Source organism: Echinops telfairi, unplaced genomic scaffold (assembly GCF_000313985.2).
Source record: "Echinops telfairi isolate 266 unplaced genomic scaffold, ASM31398v2 ScPeMD7_7401;HRSCAF=8416, whole genome shotgun sequence".
Taxonomy (NCBI): Eukaryota; Metazoa; Chordata; class Mammalia; order Afrosoricida; family Tenrecidae; genus Echinops; species Echinops telfairi.
The window spans coordinates 8,567,716-8,589,366 of NW_022111301.1; the positions used below are offsets into that span (position 1 = coordinate 8,567,716).

The 21,651-nt window shown below is 38.3% G+C and overlaps 1 non-coding gene across 1 annotated transcript; it reads right to left on the bottom strand.

Annotated features, from left to right (window-relative positions):
- Positions 1-20,103: 20,103 nt before the first annotated feature.
- LOC115871775 lies at positions 20,104-20,267 on the bottom strand. Its single transcript, XR_004047478.1, has one exon. It is a non-coding gene; the product is annotated as a U1 spliceosomal RNA (small nuclear RNA).
- Positions 20,268-21,651: the final 1,384 nt, after the last annotated feature.

Below are 21,651 nucleotides of genomic sequence, written 5' to 3' on the forward strand. Positions count from 1 at the left end.
AATTAATCTTATGGTACTGAATTTAATCCATAGGGCCTATGAAGTTAAATTTTTACATAGTGGGTAAATTATTTAGTGATATTCTTTTTAATGGAAATTTAATGGAATAATATATTAGAAAATAAGAATACAAGAAGACGGATCTAGAAATATAGTCTATATTTTATGTAATATTCAGCATGGAAGGACCTCAAAGTAAATCATATATGCTAGTGTACACCTTCAGATTATACTGCATTTTATTAGTTTGCATGCATGGATATATAGCTGAACAGATATGCATTAAATATACATAATATGTTAAAATTACAGATAATTAAATTTTCTATTAAGACTAAAATAATACAAGAACCAGGTTCTCTAAGCAAAGAGGAACAAGCCAGTGGCTTACAAGGAGGAACACACACCATACCATACTGCCCACTACACAGGCTCTGGCAGTTACATAATCTGGGGTCAACTTGCAAAAGGGTGGAGCCTAGCCTGTCAATCAGGTCACAGCTTAATGACCTTGTTTGGAGTCACCAGGGAGGAAGGGGTCAGATACAGGCACTCTCTGCTTGACATTCTTGTTGACAACCCACATGGAGTCACTCAGGTGACAACCAGAGCCCTGGAGCTAGAGGGGCCATGTGGAGACCCACACCAGGCCTGAGATGCTTCTGCAGCCACTGGGTCCACAAGACTTTCCACCCACTCACTGGTGATCTTCCTGCATTCAATATCATTGCATGTGCTGTGTGAGTCTCAAGAGGAATTCATGGGCTAATATCAGACGTAAGGAATGCATGCACTTGATCTGGACTAGGCTGGGATATTTTCTTAATATACAATTGCTCTTTGATACAAAGCTTTTTCTTATGCACATATAAGTGTCTATGAATTTGTTTCTGTAGTCTATCCAACTAACACATAGGCTGTCTACTCATAAGTAACTCAGAGGAGAAGACCATGCAAAGTGAATGGTGGAAGAAATATTCCTGCCCACGTCCATTTGGACTCTCTCCCCAGGCTTTGTGGTCAACCAGTTTAAATGTCCTGTGCTGCTTGTCTAAAGGTCATTCATGCTCTTGGCCCAGCAGTAAGCACTGCTATCCCATTTTTGTAACTATCTTAAATGTTTATACCCTGTTTCCCCGAAAGTAAGACATCCCCCGAAAATAAGACCTACTTACAGTTTTGCCTCTTGCTGAAACATAAGGCATCCCCCCCAAAATAAGGGTTTGGATTGTTATGATGATGTTCCAGAAGATGATGACATGACTGTCATTGAATACATGAGCAAATGTACCATAGATTGTTGTGCATGGAAGTAATGGTAGTAACAAGAAATTCTTGATACTGTAGGATTCACAGTTTGTCTGGTTATGCTGGTTTGTGATGACAACTACTACCGTACTGTATACAGGTAATAAATTTCCTTTTTTTTCATTCATGTACCGTATTCTTCATCATGGGAAGATAAGGCATCCCTTGAAAATAAGACCTAGCTCATCTTTGGGAGCAAAAATTAATATAAGACACTGATTTATTTTCAGGAAAGCAGGGTACCTCCAGACGAGGGCCTGAAAGATTGTTTTTAAGTTAATCTAATAAAATGTCCTTAATTTTAGTTGAATTAAAGAACAGAAGCATGTGCAAAAGAAGCATTGTAGAACACTGTCAGACTATCTCTTAGCATCCTGAGGTATAAGTTTTAAACCATTATTGGAAACAAACCCCGCCCCCCAAAAATTGTTTGTAAGTTTATGTTTCTGTTTTAAAATATGTGATTTTATGCCTGTGAAAGGTACGCACACACAACGGATGCTTTTATGTTACATTCAAGTTGTGAATAATAAACAATCTGGTATAGAAATAAAAGATTTCTATCAAAAATTAGATCTTTTTCAACATAGAAAAGTAGCCTTAGTGGCATTTTGATTCAGTTTCTTACAACTCAAAAACACAAAAACGCAATGTGGTGAATAGTATATTTATCTGTGTACCTAGAAAGTTTCATACTACTGGAAAGGAATTTCAAAATTTCTCTGTGCCACTAAATAAGTCAAGTTTTACCAGTACAATCAATGCCTGTTTACGAGACTCAGTGAAATGCTGCTCAGCACTACCCTTAATGCAGAGAGATTGGTTTATCCAGTTGAAGATCTTCAAACAAATATCTTTTAAGAGTAAGAAACATTTCTACATCAATTCAACATTTACTGCAAAATATTGCCCCCCCCCAAAAAAAAAAAGCCACTACCATCCAGTTGAATCTATCTCATAGCTACCCATATAGCTGTCCATCTTTACATAAGCAGATAACCTCACATTACTTCCACAGAAAGGCTGGTGAGTTCGTACTGCCAACCTTGAACCTAGCTGTCTAATCCTTACCTGAGACTACAATCATATGTTATAAAACAGATGGCAGCACATTTAAAAAGAAATTTAAAAAATTAAAAAGAAGAAGTGGAATATTTTAGCCCTGGAGATTTTTTTCTGGTAGAGGTAACAAAAATTTAGTTTTTCAACCTAACATTCAATGAATTAAGAAAGAAGAATGAATACTTCAAGCACATGTTGTCATTGTGGTTGTGGTTAGGTGCTGTGGAGTTGGTTGGGAATCACAGTGGTCCCGGGGACAAAAGAACAAAGTACTACCCGCTCTTCCACAATTCTCACAAGCATTGCTCTGTTTGAACCCATTGATGCAGCCCCTGTGCCAATCTATCTCCTCCCTCCTGCTGCCCCCCCTTCCTTCCCTCATTCCTCCCCCTCTCCCTCCCTCCCTTTCTTTTTTCCTTCAATTTCTTTCTTTTTTCCTTGCTCCTTCTCCAGAACCCTCTCCTCTTCCTACTTCTCCTCTTCCCCCTTTCCTTCTCCTTCCCTCTCCGCCATCTTCCCTTTCTCTTTCTCTCTCACACTGCTACTACTTTAAAATATATCATATACTATTCCAGGGATGGATATTCTGTTAATAATACCAATGTATGGGAGACAAACGTTTGTCATCATTTCTTCTAAGGAGCATTCTTGCTGTACTTCTACCGATACAGATTTCTTTATTCTGGCAGACCATAATATGTGCAATATTCCTCAGCAGCATCATGATTCAAGTACATCGATTCTGAGGTAGTGTTTCTTATTTGTGTCACAGCTTTCACACATACATCATGCAAGTGAAAATGCCATGGCTTGTGTCAGGCACATCTTTAACTTCAAACTGACATTGTGAAGCACTTTCCCCCAATTCAATGCACCATTTGATATTGACAACTACTTCTATGAAGGGGTTATGGAGGCTTATTGGCTCCATGTTGAGCTGCTAATTACAAGGGCAGCACTTGGGAAGAAAGTGACCCACAGGATAACAGGGATTTCTACTTCCAGGAAATTGAGTCTTGAAAAACCTTTGGGGAAATTCTAGCCTGTGCTATAGAGTCACTATGAGTTGGATCCAACTTGATGACCGTGAGTTTGAATTTTTGAGCCTGCATGAATGTTGATTATGGATCAAAAAAATTAAATACCTGACAATTTCCATCTTTTCTCTATTGATCATTTTCTTGTGTATTGGTCCATAGTGAAAATTTGGCTTTTTTATCTTGAATTGTAATCAATACTGAAGATGGGAGTCTTTGATTTTCATCATCAATTCCTTTAAATCTTCCTCAATTTGAGCATTGAGGGCTGTGTCACCTGCATTTCAAAGACTGTTAATAAGTCTTCCTCCTATGTGGATGCTGTAGTCACAAGGTCACAAGAACTAAAGTATCCCCTGATTGTGTATGCCCCACTTAAATTTAGAGAACATCTGAAGTATATGTTTGGTTCAGTGAATGCTAACTACAGAAGACTTCACAAGATGTGGTATGACATGGAGGATATAAAAAACAAATAAAGCAAAGGGGCATTAAAAAAACGGAAAATAAATAAAAGACTAAAGTGTATGTCTTAAGAGACTCTGAAAATTGCCCTGGGACATAGAGTAGCCAAAGCTAAAAGAAGAGATGGTTATACAAAAGAGCTAAACAGAACACTTTAATGGTTAGATCAAGACAACAAAGTAAAACATCATAAAGAAATATGTAAACATTTGGAGAGAAAGAAAGCCAACAAAGGTATACTTAGTAAATCTCAAGCTAAAGGAAAATGCCAAGCCTGGAATTTTCATATTGAAATCTTCTAAGGGCAAAATATTATTGATTCTGGAAGCGTCAAAGAAAAGCATATACATAAATTCAATGTGTGAAAGAATAATTGGATACAATTCTGCCATTTTGAGAAATATCATATTATCAAGAACCAATTATATTGAAAGAAGAAATCCAAGCTGTACTGAGAGAATTAGACCAAAACACGGTTTCAGGCATTCATGGAGTAACAATTAAAATGTTTCAACAAGCAGATGAACATTTTCAGCAAGCTGATGGAGCACTAGAAGCATGCATTAGTCTATGCCATGAAATTTTGAAGATAGCTACATGGCCAACCAACTGGAAGAGATCTAAATTTATACCCATTCCAAAGCAAGGTGGCCCAACAAAATGCACACATTATTAAATAATATCTTAAATATCACATGCTAGTAGAGTTTGGTAATGATAATTCAAAAATGGGTGCAGTAGTGCATTGAGAGGGAAGTGCTAGAAGTTCAAGACTGATTAATAAAGAAGATATCAAAGTAAAGATATCATTGAAGTCAGATGGATCTTGGATGAAAGCAGAGAATACAAGAAAGGTTCATTCGTGTTTACTTTACTATGAAAAATAAATTGAACTGTTAGATCATAACAAACTATATACAATATTGAGAAGAATGATATTTCCAGAAAATGTCATCGAACTGCTATGGAATCTTTACATAGATCAAGAGGCCAATTTAAATACTTACATCATGTTTATTCCAATTGTATGGTGACCAAATAACCCGAGAAGCTGGACTATATATTTATAAATGCAGTATCTGGATTGGAGGAAAGCTTATTACAACTTTTGATATGTAAATGACAACCTTGCTCATTGACAGTAAGGATAATTGAAGGGGGGGAAAAAACAAAAACCATTAACTTCATGTAGTCAGACCATAACTTTTTAGAGCAGATATATTTAAAATTGAGAATAAAAATGTACATAGGTGTATATTGTATGCTCTAAGTAGAAATATTGAGAGAAAAAACTCACAAAACTAAATTAACTAAATAAACTGCCATTGAGTCGATGATGACTCAAAACAACCCTATAAAACAAGGTAGAACTGCCCCTGTGAAGTTCCAAAATGGTAACTCTTACTGGAGTAGAAAGTCCCATCTTTCCCCTGTGGAATGAGCCAGTGGTTTTGAATTGCCACTTTGCGGATCACAGCAGATTGTAACCACTACAGTATTGGGGCTCAACAAAACTCATTTATTCTCATGAATTTGGAGATGTGTCTAAAAGAAGAAAGGCACAGTTGGAATACATTTCTTGTGCTGTTATTTGAAATGAACTTGTTTGTCCCTGAAGACTTCAAGTCCATTTCAGTTTTACCTATTTACGTGTTTATTTATTTAGCCTCTGGGAGAACTATTTACTTTTGAAGGATAAAGGTACATTTCTCAATCATTTAGATGAACGTTGATATGGCTATTAAAAAGAAGGAAAAGCAGTATTGCTGACAAAGAACAAGGGAAAATAGTAATTGAGTTGAATCAGTAGAAATTGGAGAGATTTGGTGACATCAACACTTATCATTTCAGCATGTGCCTCCTAAAAGTTTAAAAGCATTACATGGCAGGACTGACTTCAATTTATATATAAATATATATGAAAAATAATTTATTGTAAAATTCAATGGGATTCCAAAGTTATAGAATATTCAATTATCTTTCAATTCCAGTTTTTCATGGACTTTTGAATTTTCTTAAATAATCAGACCAATTTTTCCCAAATTATATTTCTTATTTTAAAATATTTATCAGAATTTAATTGAGATTGGTAATGTTAAGATTTTATTTCATGTTGCCTGAAGATTCTTAGACATTTTTATTTTGTCTTCACAAGAGATATCTTTGAGGGTAATCAGGCATGATGACATACAAATTACACTGTCAGAAGGTGAAATGGTACTCTATTTTATCACACATTTCTAAGTTCTACTTAAGAATTTTCTTGTTTTTGACATCTTCACTTGGTTGTTATGTTCACTGGTATGACCAGAAAATGTCTAATTTTAGAATTTTATATTTATTTACCATGTTCATGTAATACTGATTATGAAATTAGATACAGAATAATAAGATTAGGCATCAAATGTAAAGATTATATGACTTGCTGGCTAGTCTAGCCACTAAATATTCAGTTAAACCTCATTTCTCTTAGTCAATTTGAAATAATAATATCCTCATATGTTACAGAGTATAACTGCTTCAATGGGACCTTCCTGGCTGTTATCATTAACTAACAATATATCTCACATTTTTTTGCTACACTGCTCAATGACTTCAAACCACCATCCTTTAGCTCTTTCACTGAGCACAGGCCGTTTGCATGATACAAAGACAAATGCTAAGCTAGTGGATGTGTATTTGTGTTCTTAACATGACAAGAAAGAAAATATCAAAGTGGATGTTGAACAGACTCTGAAACATGTTCTTGCATGTAGAGTAAATAAAGGTAACAGATGAAATAAAATGAAAAAGATGAACAAGAAATTTTAAGAGTTAATTCAAGAAGACAATGTAATGTATTATATTGAAATGTGCAAAGACCTAGTTAGCAAATCAGAAAGAAGGAATTCAGCTCTCATGTTGAAATATTGAAGGATTCAATGGGAAAAATATTGAATGGTTCAAGGAACAGAAAAATAAGATGGATTGGATACACTGAATCACTGTACCAAAAAACCTGGCTGTCATCCAATCATTTCAAAATGTAGCATATAATCAATAACCAAGGATACTAAAAGGGGAAAAAAAGCTGCACTGAAGTCACAGGCTCTTGAAATTGATGGATTACCAATTGAAATAGTACAACAAGCTAATCAAGCATTGGAAGCACACACTCATCTCTGTCAAGAAATTTGGAATTACACTACCTAGGCTACCTAGTCAACCTCCTGCAAGGCATTCATATTTGTACCGATTAAAAAGACAGGTGACTTAACAGAGTGCAAAAATAATATAACAATATCATAATATAACATTCAAGTTAAATTTTGATGAAGATAATTCAGTAATAATTGTAGAAGCACATTAGCAGGGCCATGCAAGATATTCAAGCTGGATTGAGAATAGGACATGGGATATCAGTGCTGAAGTCAGATGGATCTTAGCTCAAAACAGAGAATACAAGTAAGATGTTGCTTTTTTTTTCTTTCACTGTGTAAAGGTGTTCACTAGTGTGGACCCTAACAGACTCTGGATAACATTGGAAAGAATGGAAATTCCAGAACATTTCATTGTGGAGAATCTGTATAAGGATTAAGAGGAAGTCATTGAGTAGAAAGAGGGAATAATATGTGCACTAAAAACAAGGACAGGTATGCCTCAAGTTTGTTTCCTTCACAATATCTATTCAAATTTTATGAGTAGTAAATAATCCAAGAACCTGAAATAAATTAAGAAGAGTGTGGCATCAAGTTTGGAAGAAGACTTGATATGCATCTGACACAATCTTGCTTATCTCGCTTGCTGAAAGTGTAGAGGACTTAAAGTAGTTGCTGATAAAAATCAACTACAGCCTCCAGTATGAAGTGCAGAAAGGATAATGGTGAAGGTAAATTTTCCCTATGGGCAGAATTGTAGCAGTGCACCTGGTTGTTAATTTGTCTTGATAGGAGAATTAGCCAAATGCATAGTAGTTACCTATTGGACTGCAATCTTCAAGGTCAGCAGTTTGAAATTTTCATTCAATCTGCAGGTGAAAGGTGAGCCTATCTACCCCCATAAAGATTTACAGTTTGGAAACTCAGAGTTTTTTATAGGGTCTACCCCATCTTATAGGGTCACCATGAGTTAAAATTGACTACAAAGCAGTAAGTTTGGCTTTGATTTTGGTACTTAAGTTGGTACCGATTCATTGGCAGCCAGTGGTTTGACTGACTAATCAGGAACTAGGAAGGACAAGGATTGAAAAATTGTCAATGAGGTGCTATAGGGAAAAGGTAATTGGATATACATCTCAGAATGGGCCAAAAGAGTGAAGACATATGTGTCTCGTGTGAATGCTTACCAAAGGATTGCCTCTGCGAAGGAGAACTTCAACAATCAAGTGGTTGTCAGGTGCCATCAAGTCTGTTCTGACTCATACAAACCCTATGTATAACAGAATGAAACACTGCCCGGTTCAGCCCAGTGTCATAATTATTCTTAATTGTTGCAGCCACTGTGTCAATCCATCTTGGCAAGGGCCTTTGTGGTAGTTATATAACCTGCTGTCAATTTGAGACTTAAGAGTGAAGGGGTGGAGGTCAGCCTGTCAATCAAGTTGCAGCTTAATGACCTCATTTGGAGGTGCTAAGGAGATAAATAACTCACTGGAGGCAGGACACAGGCTCACTCTCTGCAAGATATTCCTATTGAGCAGACACATGGAGCTATGCTAGAGCCCTGGAGCTGGAGGACTAACACAGAGACCTCTGACAGCACTGAGATGCCTCTACCACCACTGGATCCACAAGACTTTCCATCCACTGGCCTGTGATCTTCCTGCAATGGCATCACTGCATGTGTTTCATGAGTCTGAAGAGGATTTTATAGATTGGTATCAGACATATAGGCTAAGATCGGACTTATGGACTTAATCTGGACTGGGCTGGGATGTTTTCTCAGTGTTCAATTGCATATAAAGTTCTTCCTTATACACATATGCATGTTTATGAATTTGTTTCTCTAGTCTACCTGGACTAACACAGCCTTTCTCATTTTTGTTGCCATTTCACATTATCAAACATATTCTCCAATGACTAGTTTCTCCAGATAAAATATCCAAAATATGTCCAAAGTGTCACCATCAAGTTGATAGGATGACACATTCTGTAGAAACCAGTCATCTTTACCTAGCCACCCCAGACATCTTCACCCTTTTATCTCAGCCACGCCTCTACTTTCCCCTTCCCCAATCCCCTGTTATAGTTTCTTTCCCTGTAGGCTCAGCATCCCTGGGATTCATTTGCCAAACAATAAGGCAACAAATAACACAGCTACAAGAGGTTGATCCCCAGTGGTGATGCATCTCTGAAATACACCTTAAAATTAATGAGCATTAGCAGAAAATGGCAGAATGACTGTCATAGGATTGCAGGGACAATAAGTATCTTGATACAGTGCACAGGGCATTGATGAACCAAGACCTTGTTTGTTGTCCAGCCAATAAGAAGATTTCTCTTGGTATAGTAGTCTTCAACCTCAGACACTGAGTATTTTACCAGTTTAAGTCCACAGGTTACAAGTGTGTCTGAGGTAGATTGCAATTCACGCAGTGGAATTCCCAGTTGGGGTCTCACTGTTGCACCCTCTGAAGAGTGAGCTGCACTCCGAAGATCCAGAATTTAGTATCCCAGTGTTATGCCTAAGTTCCCAGGATACCTTCAGACACCTTAGGTCAATTTTACCCTCCTGCTGCATGCCACTAAAGACCCTCCCTACCTAGTGATGCCAAGGGCATCCTCAGATTCTCCTCTCTACATCTGGCAGTCGGTCTTCCCTGTCCTTCCCTCAAGAGACATACACCTATGATGGCCCTAATTTGACCATTCCTTTTCCTCTCTCTTGTGCTGCCCCTCCTATCAGTAAGCCTCTACCCTCTGACAGGGCTGCCCACCTGTATGGGGGACTTCACCCCTGTTCCATATAGGCAACCATTAAACAGAGATCATCCGGACACCTCTGACCCAATCATGTTATCTCAGATGTCATGAGGTGCCCTCTGACCATTGACCTACACTATACTTACCTGAAGCGGATGATATGTTCATTGGCACTGGTCTGGCTCTTTACCAGGCTGTTCCCAGACAGAAGACTGGATGCCCTACAATCTCAAGCTTATGCCTGTCATACTACTTGTTCCTACTGCAGTGGTCTCATACAGTACTTGTCCTTTCATGATTGACGAACTTCACTCAGCATAATGTCTTCCAGGTCCCTCCATGTGTTGAGGAGTTTCGTGGTTTCATCACTGCTAGGGATGCATAGTATTCCATTGGATTATGTGCACAGAGTTTTTAAACTGAGTCTTCTATTGATGGAGATTAAGTTGGTTCAAGTGTCTTCCTATTGTGAACTGTGCTGTGATGAACATGGGAAAACAAAGGCCTGTTCTTATAGTATTAAGTTTGTGGGGGCATGGTGGGGGGCCCAGCCCCCCCCCACTACTACTACCCATAGGTTCAGTAATGCACAATTGTACGGTTGAGATATATATATAATCTATATTATATAAATCTAAATTATATAATAATATATAATATATATATTAAAGTCATCGAGAGCATGAGAGATATTGCAATAATGTAGTCAGACACATTACATAGTAGCATTGCTCACCTCAGCCCAGCTTGGTGGTCCATGTGGAGAGAGGGCGAAGGGAAGGAGTACTGGAAAGGGAACAAGAGAGAGAGAGAGGACAATGGGAGAGGAGAGGGGGTAGAGAGGGGAGCGCCCAGTGAGTGCCCAGGAAGAGAGATCTCTATTGCTAACCCAGGCCTGTATACCTTTTGGGGGCATGCAAGCCCACTAATTACAGGTAAAGTCATACGTCATAGGAAGGGGTTGCACTATAAGTTATACAGCAGTGAGAGGGAGTGGTGTAGGGACATACACGCAATAGGAAGAGGAGGGATTGGGGTTATACATGTGACAAGATGGGCGGATCCTAGATTTAGGATGGCAGCTTAACTTTGACCTGTTCTCTGGGTCTCCATAGGAACCATTATCAGTAGGGTGTAAACTCTGCCTACAGGAGCCTGTCCATTGTCCCCAGCAGCAGGGAGCAGGCCCACTGCAATCTGGCAACAGATCTCAGGGAGGATGCCTGCTAGCATCTACCTCCCCCTGACATGTTCATGATCTGTTAATTATTTCTTTGGAGTATATGCCCAGTAATGGTATTGCTGGTGACAAGGTAGTTCAATTTCCAACTCTTTTAGGTGTCACCATATCGCCTTCTGTGTGCCTGCATGTAATTCCAAATCCACCATCAGTGGATAAAAGTTCCTATCCCAACACACCCTTTACAACCCATGTGGTTCTCAGTTATTTTAAATGGGATTACAGTAATAGGCTTTAGGTGGGATCACGTCGTCGTTTTATTGATTTGCATTTCTCAGATGGCTAGTGATTGGGGGCATTTTCTCATTTGTTTATTAGCCATTCTAGTGTCCAGTGTGAATCATTTGTTCAGATCTTTTGCCTACCTTCTCAGAAGGCTAGTATATTTTTCTGGTTGTAAATTTGCAAAATTCTATAGATCTTCGTAATTATTTCCTTGTCTGATACGTCATTATTAAATATTTTTCCCCGTTTGTGGGCTCTCTTTTTATTCTTTTAATGAAGTCTTTCGATATACACAAGTACTTTATTTTTAAAAGGTCCCATTTATCTATTTTATCTTCCATGGATTGTGTGTCCTTTGTTAATTCAGCTAGCCCAGGGATTCCCTGCAATACATTTCCTAGTTTTGTCGCTATTTTCTCATTGATGATCCTGATAGCCTTGGGCTTTACCTCTAGGTGTTTAATCAGCCTTGAGTTTATTTTTGTGCATGGAATGAGATTAGGGTTTTGTTTCATCTTTCTGTATGTGGATATTTCAATTTCCCAACACCATTTATTGCTTCCCATTTTATTTATATATATATTTGGCTTTTGTCAAAAATCAAATGTCAGTATGCAGATGTTTTTATTTCTGGGTTTTCTGTCCTGTTCATTGGTTCAATAATCTATCGTTATACCAGTACCAGGCTGTTTTGACAACTGTGGCTATATAATAGGTTTTGAGGTCAGGAAGTGCAATGCCTCCTACTTTATTTTTCTTCTTGAGGAGTTCTTTGCCTATCCTGGGTTTCTTCCCTTTCCATATAAAGTTGGTAATCAGATTTTCCATGTCTTTGAAGAATGATACTAGAATTTGGATCATGATTATATTGAATATGTAGATTACCTTAGGTAGTATTGATATCTGCACTATATTGAGTCTTCCAATCCACGAACACAAAATGTTCTTCCATTTATGTAGATTACTTTTGGTCTCTTGTAGTAAGGGTCTGTAGTTTTATTTGCACAAGTCTTTGTTGTTGTTAGGATTATGCCTACATGCATTAGCTTTGTGTGACTTTTGTGAATGATACAGATTCCTTGATATCTTTTTCTGTGTTCCCATCACTGGTATATAGGAATGCAATTGATGTCTGCTTGTATCCTGCTATGCTACTGTACTCTTCTATTGTTTTCAACAATCATATTGTGGACCCCTTAGGATTCTCAATATATAAAATCAGATTATCTTTACCCAATTGTCTACCCTTGATATCTTGCTGTTGTCTCAGGACTTCCATGATAATGTTGAATAGAAGTACAGATAAAGGCTATCCTTATCTGGTTCCCTTCTTTGGTGGAAATGTTTGCTTTTCTTAATTGAATGTAATACAGTATTAGCTGTTGGTTTTTTGCATATGGATTTTATTGTGCTGAGGAATTTCCCTTCTAGGCATATCTTCTTGAGAGAAATTATTAGGAATGGGTGTTGGATGTTCTCAAATGCCTTTTCTGTGTCAGTTGATACAATCATACGGTTTTTGTCCCTTTCCTTGTTGATGTGGTGCATTACAATTATTGTTTTTCGATTGGTGAACTGAATCCCACTTGATCACAATATATTATTATTTGGATATGTTTTGGGATTCTCTTGGCCAAGACTTTGTTGAGTATTTTTGCATCTACCGTATGTTCATGAGTAGCTCTCTATCTCAGTGGGGTCTTTCCCAGATTGAGTATCAGGGTTATGCTGGCTTCGTAGAATGAGTTTAGGAGTTCACCATAACTTTCTATGTTCTGAAGGGATTGTTTCTATGTAGGATTGGTAGGATCTGGCTCTTCTCTGAATGTTTGGTAGAATTCTCTTGCATAGCCGTCTGGACTGGGGCTTGTTGTAGTTGGGGGTTTCTTGATGACATTGTCTATTTTTATCTTTCTGTGGGTCTATTCAAGTTCTTCATGTCAACCTGTATTAATTTGGGGACAGAGAGAACTTCCAGCTATCTGTCCATGCCCACCAAATTATTGGAATTTTTGATACAATTTTTGCAGTACTGTGTAATTAATCTTTTCATTTCATTGGGGATTGTTGGGCTTCCCCTGTTTCATCCCCAAATATAGATATTGAAGCCTGGTTCTTCTTTTCCTTTGTTAAGTTTGCTAGTGATTTGTTGGTTTTGTTGATCCTTTCAAAGAACCAACTTTGTGCTCTATTGATCCTGTCCATTGTCCTGCTTTTCAGGGCATTTATCTCCACTCTCATCTTTATGATTTTTTTGTTGTTGTTGTTGTGAGACGAATTAGGCTGTTCACTATGTTCCAGCTGCTGGAGGGGTTATGGTGCTGTCCCTCCTTCTCCCCTCTTTTTTCTCATGAGCATTTATTATAATAAAGTGACCCCGGATAAATTTGTCTTCGCATCTCTGTTGGATCTGTACTGTTTTGGGTACTGTTTTCAGTGTGTTGGTTTCTAGGTGGTGTTAAACCCTGTGGTGACCCATAGATTTGGGTATGTTGTAATATTGTTCTCATTGGTTTCTAGGAACTTCAGAATTTCCTCTCTAATTTGGGCTAATTCACATTGGTTTGGGAGAAGGGTGTTATTAATTCTTCAGGTATTGTGTTTGTTTTCTTTTTGTTCTTTCTATTGTAAATTTCCAACTTTATGGTGCTGTGGTCAGAGAAGGTGATCTCAGTGACCTCTGTTTGTTTGAATTTGTCTTGTGCCCCAACATGTTGTCTAATTTTTAGAATGAGCTTTGTGCACTGGAGAACAATGTGTATTATTTTGCTTTGGGTTGGAAAGCTCTGAAAATGTCTAATAAGTCAAATTGTTTGGTTGTGCAGTTCAAGTCTTCAGTTTCTTTCTTGAATTTCTTAACTGTTGCTCTCTCTTTTTGAGAGTGGTATATTGAAATCACGTACTACAATTGTTGATTCAGTGATGTCTCTTTCCATCTTCTTGGAAAGAGGATTTGGTTGATGAATATCAAGGGTCTTTTGTTAGGGGCTTATATGATTATGATGCTTATGAGTTCTTGGTCTTCTGATCCCTTGAGCAATAGGTAATGTCCATTCTTATCTCTCGATATGTCACATACTTGGAGGTCTATTTTGTCAGAGATGAGTATTGCCACCCCTGCCTTATAGGGGGGTTTCATTTGTTTGGTAACTTTTTCACGATCCTTTCACTCTCAGTCTATTTTTGTCGTGAGTTTGAGATGTGTCTCTTGAAGGCAGCAAATTGATAGATTTTGTTATCTAATCCAATCTGCTACACTTTGTCTTTTAATATATGTGTTCAAAATCTAAATATAGATTAGTTGCTGTCATTTCATACTATTTGTATTTTTTTTATTTTCCTTTCTTCTCCTTTATAGGTTGTTGTGTCTGTGTGTTCAGTTAAATTTTCTTCGCATCTCTGTTGGATCTGTACTGTTTTGGGTACTGTTTTCAGTGTGTTGGTTTCTAGGTGGTGTTAAACCCTGTGGTGGTCCCATAATTGTGTGCTGTAGTTATTGGTTTTCTGCCATAAACACCTAGAAAGTCGTTTTTGTAATGCAGGTTTTGGTTTGATGTATTCTCTCAATATTCCCTTACCAGAGAAAACTTTAATTTCTCCTTCAAATTTGATGGATAACTTTTCTGGAAAAAAGGATCCTTGGGTTGCAGTTGCAGTCTTTCAACTTTAAAAATACGTTGCCTAAATTGCTTCATTTCTACATAGTCCCTGCAGAAAGGTCTGAGCTTATTCTTATCTGTTTGCCTTTATATGTGACTTATTTTTGTCTCTCTGACTGCTCTCATTATTCTCTCATTTTCCTTGAAATTGGATAATTTGACTACTGTGTCTTAATGTGGTGTTTTATTGTGTGTTAATCTAATTGGTGTTCTCTCTGCTTCCTGAATGGTATTGTCTTCCCCTTTGTGATACTGTGGACATTTTATTCCAAGAATTCCCTTACTGTTTTAACTGTAGGCTTATTTCTTTTTTCATGCTCTGGGACACCAATGATTCAAACATTGTTTTGCTTCATGGAATCCCACACCTTCCTCAGGCTTTCTTTGGGTACCTTTTGTTTCTCTTGCTGAATTCTGCATGGTTATCTTCGAGATTGCTGGTAGTGGTTCTCCATTTCTGACATTCTACTGTCAGTATTCTTCACCTTTTTTTCCTCTCTCTGCATGTTATTTCTTAATGCCTGGACTTCTTTTCACTGTGAGGCTTCTAGTATCTCAATTTTGACATTTGTTTTCAGGATCGATCCCCTAATTTGATATATGGCACTAAGCAATATTCACTGGCAGTTCAAGGGCTGCCTCTTCTGTGGTTCATCATGTTTGGGTCATCGTCAGTAATTGGATTTGTTTCTCTAGATTTTTACAGTAGCTGCAGGTGTTAGATCCTGCGCATGCCCCATCTTAGGTGAGCTGATTTGGGATGTGTGGGGAGGAGGGGCTGTCTCTTTAGGTTAGGGTAGGATCAAATAGGATCAACTTATTGTACCTAGAGGAGAAGGGTGTATTAGCTGAGTTAGAAGGGTAATTAGAGTTTAGGTGCACTAGCATCGGTTTCAGGTAATGGTATTTAACCATAGGATGCCTTCCCATTAAGTACAGTAATTTTTAATGAGATGGAGAAGAGAATTATGGAAGATATGATCTTACTAGGTAAGTTAAAGGATGTTGTGTGTTGCTGAAGTGAGGGAACAGGTTTTCAGAGGTTACCTTGTTTGGGGTAAGAGAGGGGTATACTGAATCTACCAGAGTCCCTTTTTAACCCTGTCTATTATGTAAGAACAGTGTTTGGTGGTATGTTTTCTTACTACCTTGTGATCTTGTAGGGTGTCAGAGTGGGAGGAAGATTCAGGCTAGGGGATACTCTGCATCTGGTATGACTATGAGAGCTCTGTCCTTTTGATTTGAGTTAATTATCTTAAGAGAATGTATCTCTGGTGAATACAGACCAAGGGTTTGCTCTTTTCAGATGGTGAGATAGCCAAGGGTGGGGTGGGGTTACCTGTTACCTACCTAAATAGCTTATCAGGCAGAGTACAGTAATGTCCTACTCAGTGTGCCAGTGTCTTATGTGGAAGGCTGGTTTCACTGACTTGCTATTATGAGATCTTTGAAAAGTCTCTATGCCCCTAGGACTCTCTGACTAGCACAACCTAGTAAAACTTGTTTTTAGCTGAGGCTGCTCTTTAAAAGCCTGGTGTTTTTTCTGTGCTTTGTTATGTTAAATAGTTGCTAATGAACCTAGTCTTTAGTCACTCAAGTTAAGGCAGCCAACCCAGACTCAGAGTGACCATGTTTTTAAATTTTGTGTTTTTTTTATGGGCTTTTAAGGTGTCATATATGGGGGCTTTGTCACACTATCCCCCAGGGAAGGGGGATTCAATTGGACGAGTGGGTTTAGGGCTCACTGGTTCTGAGGTCTCCGCAGTGCCTGCTCTTTGTCATGCAACTTGGTAGGCTGTGTTCCTGGAATCTGTGATCTGCAGTGGGTAAAGGACCCAGGACCTTGTAATAGGCAGATACCACTGCTCTCTGAATGTAGTAAATTTGTGTCTAATTATCTATCATTACACCACCCTGGCTGGCCATGCACATGGCTGTGGTAAAGGGGCAATAGGGTCACCTACACAGTTCCTCTAGTCCTGGCAGGGGAGGGGAGGTATAAAGTCCGCAAATTTGTTAGTAGAGAGGGGAGCGCTGGGGTAAGCTCTCAGGAATGACTTTTGGAGGCTTTCCTTTGGGCTGGGATTATGACCCACACTTGTCACACACCATGTTGATGGGTCTTGGTTCTAGGGTGAAGGGAGGGGTGACAAACACTGTCCCTCTTTTTCTGGTGAGGGATGTGGAAAGCTCACGTGAAGGCACCTTGAAGTCAGAGTGCTGCAGCGGGCTCTGGAAGGAGAGGTCTGAACCACAAAATTTAGGACACTGGGATTTTATTTCTTGTACCCAGTTTCCCAAGATTGGCCTCCTTACCTCTTAATCTTCTGATCTAACAATGGAAGCACAGAGCAGGAGATTCTACGTGGGTGCCATCTTCCCAGAAAAATGGTTTTGAATACTGGCTAAGGCCCTGGTATAAGTTGCAGAAATGAAGACTGCAATTGGTATGAGTGTTTCTGCCATTATGCATGCTTCAAATATTTTTGTTTTGATAATCTATAAATGTAATAAGTACATTTCAGTTATATTCATATTAGTTGTATCATATTGATGCAAAAATTAAATTATTATTGCATTTTATCAAAATTATGCATAATGTAAGGAGCTGTGCACAGATGCCAAGTAACAAGGGGTGACATTTAGGCTTTCACAAACTTGGCTTGGTTAGGCTTCTCAAGGACGTGACAGTAAAGACCTAGTAATCCTCCATGATGTTACCTAACATAAAATATTAACTTTATTATGAGACCTGCTGTTAGCTGCCAATTAATTGTAAGATGATTATGGTGGAGTACAGTCTCTTAAATCATGCAAATGAAAAGAAATTTTCTCCAGAGTGTGGCCTAATTCCTATATAAGTGGATGATGTGGGGAAGTTAGTGTGCTTCTTGCTTTGTCTGGATCTCCCATCTGGCACATCAACCTCCTATGCTTTGGACTTGAGTCAATGGCCCACTATCTTGCCTGCTGTTCCTGGGAGCTATCCGGAGCCTGCCATCTGACCTATCAGCTTTGGAGTCACTGGACTCTGCAGCCATGACCCTCATAATGAATTCATCCCCCTCTTCATCGTCAGCTTGTGATTTTCCTGCTTTGTGCTTCTTAATCTCCAACAGTGTGTTCGTCTGGATAGACTAGAGAAGCAAATCCATGGACAAACCTATGTGTATAAGAAAGAGATTTATGTAGAAGAGCAATTGAACATTAAGAAAACATCCCAGCCCAGTCCAGATCAAGTCCAATGTTAGACTATTTTTCTGATATCCATCTATAAAGTCCTCTTCAGATTCACGAAACACATGCAATGACACCTAATGCAGAAGATCACAGGCCAGTGAGGGTAGAAAGTCCTTGGATCCAGTGTCACTGGAAACATCTGAGTGCTGGCAAGGGTCCCTCTGTGGCTTCTCTGACTTCCGAAGTCTGGTTGTGTCCATTTGGCTTGTCTTCTGCATTGTCTCCCAGGGAGTAGCAGAGAGAGAGAGGTGTCTTCTGCCTCCAAGGAGGAAGCAACAGATTTCCCAGAATTCTCAGGAGAACTCCATGCCCACAGAAGTCTCATTGGCTATCTCCAGATTGATTTCCACCCCTATAGTCTTAATCCATAAATTGACACCAGATTAGATGACCACAAACAGTTACATGAGTCAGGAAATGCCTCTGGCTTAACATCTAACCCACAGACTTGAAACAGACAGGAATGATCCACTTATGCAGTTCTGTGAGGCATTATTTTCATACATATATAAACAGCACCACAGTACAACTATCACTATTTTGTTAACAAGCATCCCAGTGGTCTCCATGGCTGCAATGCCACCAATTATTTCTTAGTAGACATTTTCTTCCACTGTTGTGAAGTTATTCAAAAGGTCGGCTATTTTTATCTCTCCAACATTATAGATACAGCTTATGGAGCTAGATTTTTCTTATTAAAGAGATAATTTTTCCAGTCCCTTAATCAGGTAATTCCAATGAAATTTCCCAAACCTCTAATTGAAGCTCCACAGAAATTACTGCTTCTCAAGAGATCTACAAGCTCTTCCTTCACTAGCCGGACATTCGTTGTACTAGTTGCTCCTTTGCTGACAAGTGCAGGAGAGATGGAAAAATCATACTGGATAGACATCAGTCCTTACAACACTATTCACAATATAGAATTTATGCTGCTAAAATAATGGTGGCAAAAGATATGAGAAAAATGACAAGCATAGCACACAGACTGCACATAACGACTACTTTGAAATGATATTGCAGATACACCTGAGCAATCAAAGTTAATTAAAATTTCTGTTATGTAAGCAACCAAAGGATTGATGGAAAGCTACCAACTTATTGTTTTATTTATTTTTGTCAATAAAATTAATGAGCTATGACTCTGACCCAGGGTAATTTAAGTTTTATAAGTGTTCCTAATAGGGAAAAAGTGCACAATATGTGCATTATATGTAACATATTTAGGTTGTGTCAAGGGATAGATGGCCATATAATTAATAAGCATTTATTATAAAGGATCAACAAAGTATCAAGAAATAATCATCACCCACTCCATCATTAATTCAATCTCTTTCTTCTTGAGGCCTTTCTGGATTAGTCCCTTAAAAGTATGAAGTCACGGAAGGATGGTACAAAAAATATTTCAACGTATTAGCAAATTTCAGTGAAGCCTAAAAGAAATATTTCCCCAAGTGTAAGAATACAATGATGTGTATCACATGCCTTAGCAGACATACCATTGGATTATTAATTGTCTATTTTACTTTACACCTAAGTGGTAGACAGTCAAGGTAAATGGGTTTTGCTTTCTTTAACATTGTGCATTGTCTTTGGGAATGCTTCAACTCTTTGAAAAAAGGAAGACTGGATAATTGAACAAGAAAAATGGAACAAAGTATTTTTTATGTAGGCCAATAAAAAGAATTACCACTTGAAAGGTACTGGAATGGTACATCTCAGCCGATGACAGTTTCCCATAGAACACTCCAGAAAGCAAGACCCAGACCATCCCCATTTTCACAACTAATTTGGTCTCCGAAGGGATCTAATCATATTTAGAATAAATATAAAGTAAAACATAACTAGAGCCATACTTACGGGATAAAAGACAATGTGGGAATATTGAATAAAAGATAAAGGGAAATAAATTACATTGGCAAGGATATTTGAAGATCATGTTCATTTCTTTTTTTTTTTTCTTTTTCTCTCAGGGGAGAGCGCAAACAAAGTCCCCCACTACCACAAATTATGCAGTCGAGTTTCCCGCATTTGGGGAAATCACAGGAGTCAGCACATCCACAGTGCAATGGATGAGCCTTGCCCTGGGAAAACTACCTTCCTGATCATGGTGTCTCCCCAGTCAGGTAAGTATGATCATTTTCATCTCTTATGTTTAGGGTTACAGTAAATATTTGCTATCATTTTCTATGAAGTGTTGATGCATTTGTATTGTGGTGCTAAGAAAACTAGTGAAAATACCATGGACTGGTGTGATAGGTAGGTTTTTTGTGCCAACATGGCCAATGAACACATGTGAGATTAATTGAAAGGCAGAGAGATAAATGGCTCGGTGAGCCTTGCCTCTCCCTTTCTTGCTCTTTGGTCATCAGACCAGTGTGCAGCTGCCTTAGCTTGTTCTGTGCCTCCATTTGCAATCTACACTACCTGTGAGACACCTAACACTTGGACTGTGTCACTGTCACTTGAAGTTCCTTCAAGACCTGCTTCACCATGCTACTGGAGTGTACATCTCTTGAGCTGGGGACTGTCAGACCCTGTCACCTGGCTGACTGTTGGTCTCTCCTGGAAATATCCAAAGTATGTAACAAGAAGTATCACCCTCCTTACCTTTAAGGAGCACTCTGGTTGTACTTCTTCCAAGACAGATCAGTTTGTCCTTTTGTTAGTTCTGTTAGACAGGGTTTTGAGAGGAACAAAACCAGGACACTAATAATTTTATATATATTTATGTAAATAACATAAAAAATAAACAGTTAATTAATTTATAAAGCAGTACAAATGGCTCAGTGCAACTCACTCCAGTGAGACAGCTGTGAGACACTGGCTGTCCTTCAAGTCTTGAGGGCCACCAGGTAGACCGGTCCCAGAGAAAGACATGTTTGGTAAAGTGAGGGGCAGTCCAAAAGAGGAAATCTCTCAGGGAAATGAATTGAAATCTTAGTTGCAACACTTGGCTCAAATATGGGAACATTAGTGAGGCTGGTGCACCACTGGGCATTGTTTCATTCTGATGTACACAAGGTCGCTATGGGTTGGTACCAGACCAAAGGCACTTAACAACAACAAAAACCTCCAGTTACTAAAACAAGGAAGGTGAAGTTACTGGTGATAAACATATAATACTCATTTGGAAATTTAACATAAATAAAAACTATAAACATTTTGTTAATAATCATAAATTTTCTCAATAGTAAAAAGATACTACTTTTATTTTCTTTCCCAAAGACAGTGAGTAAGCCCTGTATCGCATGAATGATTTTTTGCTAGAACCAAACTGATGTTCCTACCATAAACAAATGAAAGAATTATATAATTCAGGAAATTTGGGCATTTTTATTTTAAATGATTGTGAACAGCAAGGTTTTGTTAGGTTATTGTCAATTTCAAATGAGAATTCTCTTTTAAAAACCTCTATTGCAACATGACCTTTCAAGGATATTATTATTTTAGCAACAATATAAAGAAAATCACTCATTCATTATTGTATTCAGTCAGCATTAATGGTGGTTGTAAAA